This window comes from Carcharhinus amblyrhynchos, chromosome 16, assembly GCF_965287045.1.
Source record: "Carcharhinus amblyrhynchos chromosome 16, sCarAmb.v2.hapA, whole genome shotgun sequence".
NCBI lineage: Eukaryota > Metazoa > Chordata > Chondrichthyes > Carcharhiniformes > Carcharhinidae > Carcharhinus > Carcharhinus amblyrhynchos.
The window spans coordinates 1091176-1102700 of record NC_137339.1 but is presented as its reverse complement, the minus strand read 5'-3'; positions in this window follow the sequence as shown (position 1 = coordinate 1102700).

Here is an 11525-nt window from a genome sequence, read left to right as displayed (position 1 = left end):
AAAAGGTTGCCACTGGGTGGGTTACTTAACCAGTTAGTGGAGTTTTATTCGACAGTGCAGGATGGAAGAGAAGGAAAATCCCACAACTGGTGTCACTACACATCATGTGACCAATCAAACAGCAATCTATGAGTTTGATTTGATTTTGATTTGATGTAATGAGGCGGGTAGAATTAGGGACCTTGCGGTGAAGGATCCTCTTGGGGAGAGTGATCATTGTATGGTGGAGTTTCTGGTGCAGATAGAGGACGAGAAAGTGGGTTCCTGGACACGCATCCTTTGTTTGAACAGAGGGGAGTACGGTAGGATGAGAGAAGAATTGGCAAATGTGGACTGGGGGAGCGCGTTGGAAGGTAGGTCTGCTCAGGAGCAGTGGAGGATCTTTAAGGAGATCTTTCTTGGTGCTCAGCAGAAATTTATTCCGATGGTCAAAAAGGACCGTAGGAGGAGAGGTAATAAGCCGTGGATAACGAAGGAGGTGAAGGAAAGTGTTAAATTAAAAGCGGAGGCGTTTAGAGTAGCTAAGAGTAGTGGGCGAGAAGAGGATTGGGAGAGGTTTAAATGTCAACAAAGATTGACAAAGAAGCTGATAAAGAAGGGTAGGAGAAACTATGAAGCTGGGCTAGCGCTTAATATAAAAAAGGATAGCAAGAGTTTTTATAAATATATAAAAAGGAAGAGGCTGGCTAGGGTGAATGTTGGTCCCTTAGAGGATGAGAAGGGGGACTTAGTGGTAGGGGATGGGGATATGGCTGAGGTCTTGAATAACTTTTTTGTTTCGGTCTTCACGGAGGACGTGAATAATTTGCCGGGTGTTAGAGATGGAAAGGTGGTAGGACTGGAGGGTCTTAATGACATTACTGTTACTAGAGAGGCGGTGCTCGACAGACTGGAGGGGCTGATTGTGGACAAGTCCCCAGGACTGGATGGAATGCATCCGAGGGTTCTGAAAGAAATGGCGGAGGTGATAGTGGATGCATTGGTGGTTATTTTCCAGACGTTGCTGGATTCTGGGGAAGTGCCGGAAGATTGGAAAACGGCTAATGTTACGCCGTTGTTTAAGAAGGGTGCCAGGCAAAAGGCAGGGAATTATAGGCCGGTTAGTTTAACGTCTGTTGTAGGTAAAATGTTAGAATCCGTCATCAAGGAGGAAATAGCGAGGCATCTTGAGGGGAATTACTTGATAGAGCAGATGCAGCACCGTTTCGTTAAAGAGAAGTTGTGTCTGACAAATTTACCGGAGTTCTATGAGGATGTGTCTAGGGCAGTGGATAGAGGAGAGCCGGTGGATGTGGTCTTTCTTGATTTTCAGAAGGCGTTCGACAAGGTACCTCACAAGAGGTTATTGCAGAAGGTCAGGGGACATGGAGTTGGGGGTAGGGTGTTAGCGTGGATAGAGGATTGGTTGTCAAATAGGAGGCAGGGAATGGGGTCAATGGGTGCTATTCGGATTGGCGGTTGGTGACTAGTGGAGTGCCCCAGGGGTCGGTGCTGGGGCCTCAGCCATTTACCATTTATATAGATGATCTGGAGGAGGGAACCGAGTGTATGGTGTCGAAATTTGCTGATGACACCAAGATTGGTGGAATGGCAAATTGTGCAGAGGGTGTGGAGAGTCTGCAGAAGGATCTAGATAGGCTGGGCGAACGGGCCAGGAACTGGCAAATGGAATTTAATGTTGGCAAGTGCAAGGTGATCCACTTTGGTAGGAAGGATTATTACTTACGCGGCGAAAAACTGCAGCAGGCGACGGTGCAGAGGGACCTCGGGGTCCTTGTGCATGAGTCGCAAAAACCCAGCTTGCAGGTACAGCAGGTGGTCAGGAAGGCGAATGGGATGCTGGCCTTCATAGCGAGGGGGATTGAATATAAAAGTAGGGAGGTCTTGCTGCGGCTGTATAGGGCATTGGTAAGGCTGCAGCTGGAGTACTGTGTGCAGTTTTGGGCGCCGTACTTACGCAAGGATATTTTGGCCTTGGAGGGAGTGCAGAGGAGGTTTACTAGGCTGATGCCGGAGTTGAGGGGGTTGAGCTATGAGGAGAGGCTGAATAAACTAGGCTTGTACTCGTTAGAGTTTAGAAGAATGAGGGGAGATCTCATTGAGACATATAAGATGATGAATGGGATGGATAGGATGGAGGTGGAGAGACTCTTCCCGCTCAGAAAGGACAGCAGGACTAGGGGGCACAGCCTCAAGATAAAGGGGGGGCAGTTTAGAACAGAGTTGAGGAGGAACTTCTTCACTCAAAGGGTGGTGAATCTCTGGAATTCTCTGCCCGAAGTGGTGGAGGCTACCTCGCTAAATATTTTTAAGACGCGGGTTGATGGGTTTTTGATAGGTGAGGGGATTAAGGATTATGGGGAGAGGGCGGGAATGTGGAACTGAGACACGACAGATCAGCCATGATCTTATTGAATGGCAGGGCAGGCTCGAAGGGCTAGATGGCCTACTCCTGCTCCTATTTCTTATGTTCTTATGATTTGTCACATGCATTAGTATATAGTGAAAAGTACTATTTCTTGCATACAATATAGACAAAGCATACTGTCCATAGAAAAGGAAACAAGAGAATGCAGCATGTAGTGTTACAGTCACAGTTAGGATGTAGAGAAAGATCATCTTAATGCAAGGTAAGTCCATTCAAAAGTCTGACAGCAGCAGGGAAGAAGCTGTTCTTGAGTTGGTTGGCACATGACCTCAGACTTTTGTATCTTTTTCCCAATGGCAGAACGTGGAAGACAGAATGTCCGGGGTGCATGAGGTCCCTAATTACACTGGCTTCTTTGCTGAGGCAGTGGGAAGTGTAGATAGAGTCATGGATGGGAGGCTTGTTTTGGATGGATTGGCTACATTCACGACCTTTTGTAGTTTCTTGCAGTCTTGGGCAGGAGCCACATCAAGCTGTGAAACAGCTAGAAAGAATGCATCTATAAAAGTTGGTGAGAGTTGTAGCTGACATGCCAAATTTCAAAGAACAAAAACAGCCCGGGAAACAGGCCCTTCGGCCCAACGAGCCCCCGCTGCCATCCCAACACCACCAGTCCCCCCCCTCCACCCATGAACCTTGTCTAATATTTTATGGTAAAAAGTCTGACAACACCAGGTTTTAGTCCAACCGATTTATTTGATAATACTCACAAGCTTTCGAGGGGACTGCCTCTTCGTCAGGTGAATGGAGAGTTCTGGCCTCAGACAGAGCATATAAAGCTCTGTCTGTGCTTTATATGCTCTGTCTGAGGCCAGAACTCTCCATTCACCTGACGAAGAGGCAGTCCCCTCGAAAGCTTGTGAGTATTATCAAATAAATCGGTTGGACTAAAACCTGGTGTTGTCAGACTTTTTACTGTGTTTACGCCAGTCCAACGCCGGCATTCCCACATCATAATATTTTATGGCCATCCACATTGAGGGAAACTAATTTAGGGACAATTTATTACTGCCAATCAGCCTAACAGCACACCTTTGGGGTGTGGGAGGAAACCGGAGCGCCCGGAGAAAACCCACACAAGCACAGGGAGAATGCGCAAACTCCCAGTCTTTCCTTAGTCTTCTGAGAAAGTAGAGAGGCGTTGGTGGGCTTTCCTAACTATAGTGTCAGCATCAGGGAACCAGGACAGGTTGATGATGATCTAGACACCTAAAAACTTGTTTACAATACATGACATCCCTCCCCCTTGACTTCAATATAACAAACATTAACACTCACCCACCATGAACATTGGTTATATTACCAAGTATTATTCTAACATTTGTACAGTTAATATGACAATCTTTTTTGTGGAAGTTGATTCTGTCTTATAAGAAACGACACAGATGTTGTTGTTCTTTCTGAGCTGTGATTGGTTGAAGTTGCAGCAAGTTAAGGTGCAAAACTTTCTTCTGTTGCCAAACAGTAGCTTTCTCATGATATCATCACCTCTACCTCTGTTCAGATTATACCCAATAAATCTGATGGTGCTGAGTGATAGCTTCTCTTCACTGGTTAAGGTGGCACTGCTGTCTCAAGGCGCCAGGGACCCAAATTCAATTACAGCTTTCCATGACTGTATGTGCAGAGTCTGCACATTCTCCCCGTGTCTGCGTGGGTTTCCTCCCACACGTCAAAGATGTGTGGGTTAGGTTGATTGGCCATGATAGATTGTCCCTTGGTGTCAGGGGGACTGGCAGAGTGAATGCGTGGGGTTACAGGGATAGAGTCTGGGTGGGATTGTTGTCAGTGCAAGCTTGATGGGTCAAATGGCCTTCTTCTGCACTATAGGGATTCTACAACTCACTGATTGTAAGTCTCTGTTCAGGTTCCTTTTCCAACACCAATTAACTCCTGGCAAAATATTGAATACAACTGAGCGATCAAAGTTCTCAGTTCAATGGGGACAGGCTCAAACATGTTCGCCACTTCTCATAGTCTAGATCGAAACTTTACAAAAACTCATTTCATTGTTAAACTATCTGTAACATGACAGAGTTCTGACTGAATTTTCTCTCAGCTCCGTATCAAGTACCAGTTTCACCTTTGACCTTCAGTCCCAGCACCTGACAGACTGTGGAAGGTTCTGGAGCAGGACTCGCTCACACTGAGTGTTGACAAGGTGAGAATATTGATTCCATCCACAGCTCTGATGGAGGATTGTCCAGACTTGAAACGGTGGCTCTATTCTCTCTCCACAGAGGCTGTCAGACCTGCTGAGATCTTCCAGCATTTCCTGGTTTCGATTCCATCTGCTGCTTGTCCAGAATTTTGGGTAGTTTTTCCAAAGGGACAGAAATTTCTGTTTGTTTGTAGTTACCAAACAGCAACCGTCCCACAATATGATTCCATCCACCCAATCCCTCACTCTGATACAGGGATTCCATAGACATAGGGGAACATTCCTTTCATGTGAGGAGCCAATTTAAAAATCCCCAAAAACAAATTCATGGATTAAGTAAGAGCAGAATTGTCAGACAGAGGAGAAGCTGACACAGTGACACGGAGTCTGGGTACTTAGACGGTTTGGACAGAAATCCACAACCCTCCCCCTTTCCCCCCACACCACCACTCTTTTTGTGAAGGAATGTTTTCTTTTCCGAATGGTTTAGATTCCCTTGTCAGCAGAATAACGTTTCTCAAAATCCTCTTTTCACTTCACCCCTTCACCTTCCAGATTCCTGGGAACACCAACTTTGTGAAATTGCTCCTCCGAATCTCACTCGAAGTCACAGTACATTGGGATTAATCTGCAGAGCCCCCTTCCAGGAGATTATCTCAAAGGGCTTGCTCCTATCTGAAGCTAAATCTGTGAACAGAAAGGCCTCTGTTGCTGGGGTTCCTACAAACCTTCTCCTCAATCCTGTCCTTCAGTTCCAGCCCTGCTAACTGAATCCAATTCCCAAGGCTCAATGTCAGCATCGAATCCACCAGATCCTGGAAACTCACAATGAGGGAATTGTTCAACATAAACAGGTTTGGAGGTGGCTTCAGCGTGACCACTGGGAATAGGTGTCAATGGATTCAGCGAGAACGGGAAACATAATACCAATCTTCATTTATCAAAGTGTTCCAGAGGATTGACAAGAAAATGCTTCCTCTGAGGAGGGAACAGAACCAGAGACCACCAACATCAGAGAGTCACTAATGAGATGTGGGGCTCGCTCCCAGGGGGAGCGGGGAGAATGCGGGGCTCGCTCCCGGGGGGAGCGGGGAGAATGCGGGACTTGCAGCAACAGGGAGTGGGGAGAATTGTAAAATAAATGTTTTGCAATAAAGGCTGATTAAATAAGGAGTATACTCTACTGGGGGGAGTGGTTGTTACTGATTTAAGCAGCATCCTGTTATATGAATGCACATCTCAATAATAACCCCACATCCTCCCATCCACATTTCAATCGATAGCTCACAGAGTGACAGTGAATTTGTAGTCTGTCCAAGTCTTGCTCCAGGACCTGAATTCACAAATGGACCATTGTGAGGGAGTGCTGTACTATCAGGTGCTGAATATGATGATGGACATTAAACTAAGGTCCTGTGTATGGATATCCTAAGGTTTAAGATGCATGTTAAAGATATTGGAGAAGATTCTTGGGGATAGGATGTATTCACATCTGGAAGAGAATACACTTATTAGCGTTAGGCAGCGTGGTTTTGTGAAGGGAAGGTAGTGTGTCAAAACTGCCCACAATGCTCCAGATGGAGTCTGATTAAAGCCTTATACAGCCTCACACAAATTCTCTTGACGAGAATGCTAATATTGTATTTGCCTTCCTAACTGCTGAAAGAACCTCCACGTTAACCTCAAGAGAATCTTGAACAAGTCCCTTTGTGCTTCTGATTTCCTAAGCATTTTCCCATTTAGAAAATAGTCTGTCTCCATTCCTCCTTCTAAAGTGTATAACCTCACACTTTTCCACATTGTATTCCATCTGCCACTTCTTTGCCCACTCTCCTAACCTGTCCAAGTCCTACTGCAGCCCCCCTGCTTCCTCAATACTACCTGTCCCTCTACATAGAACATAGAACATAGAACATAGAACATTACAGCGCAGAACAGGCCCTTCGGCCCACGATGTTGCGCCGACCAGTTACAAAAACAATGACCCACTAGCCTACACCAATCCCTTTTCGTCCATAAACCTATCCAGAGATCTCTTAAACGCCCCCAAACTAGACGCATTTACAACTGCAGCAGGCAGGGCATTCCAATCCCTCACCACCCGCTGGGTAAAGAACCTACCCCTGACATCCGTCCTGTAGCTACCCCCCCTTAATTTAAAGCCATGCCCCCTCGTGCTAGCTTTCTCCATCCGAGGAAAAAGGCTATCACTATCCACCCTATCTAAACCTCTAATCATCTTATATGTTTCAATAAGATCCCCTCTTAGCCGCCTTCTTTCCAACGAAAACAACCCTAGATCCCTCAGTCTCTCCTCATAGGACCTCCCCACCATACCAGGCAACATCCTAGTAAACCTCCTCTGCACCCTCTCCAACGCCTCCACATCCTTCTTGTAATGCGGGGACCAGAACTGCACACAGTACTCCAAGTGCGGCCGCACTAGAGTAGTGTACAGTTGCAACATTACACTGCGACTCCTAAATTCAATCCCCCTACCAATAAACGCCAAGACACCGTACGCCTTCTTGACAACCTTATCTACTTGATTCCCAACTTTCAGGGATCTATGTACACACACACCTAGATCCCTCTGTTCATCCACACTATTCAAAGCCCTCCCGTTAGCCCTATACTCGACACATCTGTTGCTCCTACCAAAGTGAATTACCTCACACTTCTCCGCATTAAATTCCATCCGCCACCTCTCGGCCCAGCTCTGCAACCTATCTAAGTCTCCCTGCAGACTATGACACCCTTCCTCACAATCTACCACACCTCCAACTTTGGTGTCATCAGCAAATTTACTAATCCACCCAACTATACCCTCATCCAGATCATTAATAAAAATTACAAACAACAGTGGCCCCAAAACAGATCCCTGAGGCACACCACTCGTAACTGCACTCCATGATGAATATTTACCATCCACCACCACCCTCTGTCTCCTATCTGATAGCCAATTCCTGATCCAACTTCCTAGATTACCCACAATCCCATACATCTGCATTTTCTGCAGAAGCCTACCATGGTGAACCTTATCGAACGCCTTACTAAAATCCATGTATACCACGTCAACTGCCTTACCCCTATCCACCTCTTTGGTCACCTTCTCAAAAAACTCAATAAGGTTAGTAAGGCACGACCTACCTGCTACAAAACCATGCTGACTATTTCTAATCAATTCATTACACTCCAAATAACTGTAAATCCTATCCCTAATAATTTTTTCTAAAACCTTGCCCACAACAGAAGTAAGACTCACCGGTCTATAATTCCCGGCAAAGTCTCTGTTCCCCTTCTTAAACAATGGGACAACATTCGCTATCCTCCAATCCTCCGGGACTACACCAGAGACCAATGACGACCTGAAGATCTGAGCCAGAGGCTCTGCAATCACCTCTCTAGCCTCCCAGAGAATCCTAGGGTAGATCCCATCCGGACCAGGGGACTTATCTATTTTCAGCCCCTCAAGAATTTCCAGCACATCCTCTTTATCAACCGTAATACTGTCTATTTTACACCCCTGCAACCCAATGTCCTCCTCAGCTATATTCATGTCCCCCTGCGTGAACACCGAAGAGAAATATTGGTTCAATACTTCTCCAATCTCCTCCGGTTCCACACACAACTTCCCCCTGTCTGTAACTGGCCCTAATCTTGCCCTGACCAACCTTCTGTTCTTGACATACTTATAGAACGCCTTAGGATTCTCCTTAATCCTATCAGCCAAAGTCTTCTCATGTCCTCTTTTAGCCCTTCTCAACTCACTCTTCAACTCCCTCCTAGCCAATCTAGCTTTCTACATATCTTTGTATCATCTGTTAAACTTAGAAACAGTGCCTTCAGTTCCTTCCTCCAAATTGTTAATGTATATTGTGAAAGGTTATAGTTATTTTAGTAAGGCATTTGATAAGGTTCACCATGGTGGGCTTCTGCAGAAAATGCAGATGTATGGGATTGGGGGTAATCTAGGTACTTGGATCAGGAATTGGCTGGCAGATAGGAGACAGAGGGTGGTGGTTGATGGTGAATATTCGTCATGGAGTTCGGTTACGAGTGGTGTGCCTCAGGGATCTGTTTTGGGGCCACTGCTGTTTGTAATTTTTATTAATGATCTGGATGAGGGTATAGTTGGGTGGATTAGTAAGTTTGCTGATGACACCAAAGTTGGTGGTGTGGTAGATTGTGAGGAAGGGTGTCATAGTTTGCAGGAAGACTTAGACAGGTTGCAGAGCTGGGCCGCAAGGTGGCAGATGAAGTTTAATGTGGAGAAGTGTGAGGTAATTCATTTCGGTAGGAGTAACAGATGTGTTCAGTATAGGGCTAACGGGAGGACTTTGAATAGTGTGGAGGAGCAGAGGGATCTAGGTGTATGTGTACATAGATCCCTGAAGGTTGGGAATCAAGTAGATAAGGTAGTTAAGAAGGCATACGGTGTCTTGGCATTTATTGGTAGGGGGTTTGAATTTAGGAGTCGCAGCGTCATGTTGCAACTGTACACAACTCTGGTGCGGCCGCACTTGGAGTACTGTGTGCAGTTCTGGTCCCCACATTACAGGAAGGACGTTGAGGCTTTGGAGAGGGTGCAGAGGAGGTTTACCAGGATGTTGCCTGGTATGGAGGGGAGGTCATATGAGGAGAGACTGAGGGATTTGGGGTTGTTTTCGCTGGAAAGAAGGAGGCTAAGAGGGGATCTTATTGAAACATATAAGATGATTAGAGGTTTAGATAGGGTGGATAGTGATAGCCTTTTTCCTCGGATGGAGAATGCTAGCACGAGGGGGCATGGCTTTAAATTAAGGGGTGGTAGTTATAGGACGGATGTCAGGGGTAGGTTCTTTACCCAGAGGGTGGTGAGGGATTGGAATGCCCTGCCTGCTGCGGTTGTAAATGCGCCTAGTTTGGGGGCGTTTAAGAGATCTATGGATAGGTTTATGGACGAAAAGGGATTGGTTTAGATTAGTGGGTCAGTGTTTTTTTTAGAAAAACTGGTCGGCGCAACATCGTGGGCCGAAGGGCCTGTTCTGCGCTGTAATGTTCTATGTTCTATGTCCCAGCACTGACCCCTGAGGCGCATCACTATTCGCCAGCTGAAAAAGACCTGAAAAGGACCTCTTTATCCTCACTCTCTGCCTTCTGCCAGACAATCCTCTATTCCTGCCAGGATCTTACCCTTAACACCATGGGCTCTTATTTAATAGTCTATGTGGCACCTTCCACTGGTTCTCCTTTATCTAACTTCCTTGTTACCTCCTCAAAGAACTCTAACGGATTTGTCAGACATGACCTCCCCTTGACAAAGCCCTGCTGACTCAGTTCTACTTTATCACACACTTCCAAGTACTCTACCATCTCATCTTTAATAATGGACTCTAAAATCTTGCCAATGACTCAAGTCAGGCTAACCAGCCTATAATTTCCTGTCTGCTGCCTCTCTCCTTTCTTAAACAGTGGTGTTACATTAGCTACTTTCTAGTCCTCTGGCACCCTCCCAGCCATGATGTGGATATGTCAGCGTTGGACTGGGGTAAACACAGTAAAAAGTCTGACAACACCAGGTTTCAGTCCCACCGATTTATTTGATAGTAAATTCACTAGCTTTCGGCTTAGCCCCTTCATCAGGTGAATGGAGAGTTCTGGCCTCAGACAGAGCATATAACAGCACAGACAGTTTACAGATTACTGATTAGAATGCAAATCTTTACACCTAACCTGCTGTTCAAGTCTTATTAAGATTCACGTTCTAATCAGTAATCTGTCTGTGCTTTATATGCTGTGTCTAAGGCCAGAACTCTCCATTCACCTGACGAAGGGGCTAACCCGAAAGCTAGTGAATTTACTATCAAATAAATCGGTTGGACTGTAACCTGGTGTTGTCAGACTTTTTACTGTGTGTACCGTCCCAGCCTCCAGTGATTCCTGAAAGATCACTACCAATGCCTCCACAATTTCCTCAGCTATCTCTGAGAACCCTGGGTGTAATCCATTCGGTCCAGGCGATTTATCCACCTTCAGACCTTTTAGTTCCCCAGAACCTTCTCCTTAATGATGGCCATTACACTCACCTGTGCCCCCTGGCTCTCCTGAAGCTCTGGCATCCCACTGGTGTCTTCCACGTGAAGACTGATGCAAAGTAACTGTTCAGTTCCTCTGTCATTGCTTTGTTTCCCATTATTACTTCTCCAGCCTCATTTTCCAGTGGTCCAACGGCTATTTTTGCCTCTCTCTTACCTTTTACATATTGAAAAAAATTCTTCCTTTATATTAGCTAGATTACAATCATATTTCATCTTCTCCCCTCCTTACTGCTTTTTTAGTTGTCCTCTGCTTGCTTTTAGAGACTTCCCAATCCTCTGGTTTCCCACTAATCCTTGCCCCTTTGTCTACTTTTTAATAGAACATAGAACACCACAGCACAAACAGGCCCTTCGGCTCACAAGTTGTGCCGATCATATCCATACCCACCAGACCTATCTATAACTCTCAATCCCATTAAATCCCATGTACTCATCCACAAGTCTCTTAAAAGGCCCCAACGAGTTCGCCTCCACCACCACCGACTGCAGCCGATTCCATTCACCACCCTCTGAATGAAAAACTTACCTCTAACATCTCCTCTGTACCTGCTCCCCAGCACCTTAAACCTGTGTCCTCTCGTAGCGACCATTTCAGCATATGACTATCTACCTTGTCTACGCCCCTCATTATTTTACAGACCTGTATAAGGTCACCCCTCAGCCTCCTATTCGCCAAAAGAAAAAAGTCCCAGTCTATTCAGCCTTTCCTATAACTCAATCCATCAAGGCCCGGTGGCATCCTAGTAAATCTTTTCTGCACTCTTTCATAAGAACATAAGAAATAGGAGCAGGAGTAGGCCATCTGGCCCTTCGAGCCTGCCCCGCCATTCAATGAGATCATGGCTGATCTGTCGTG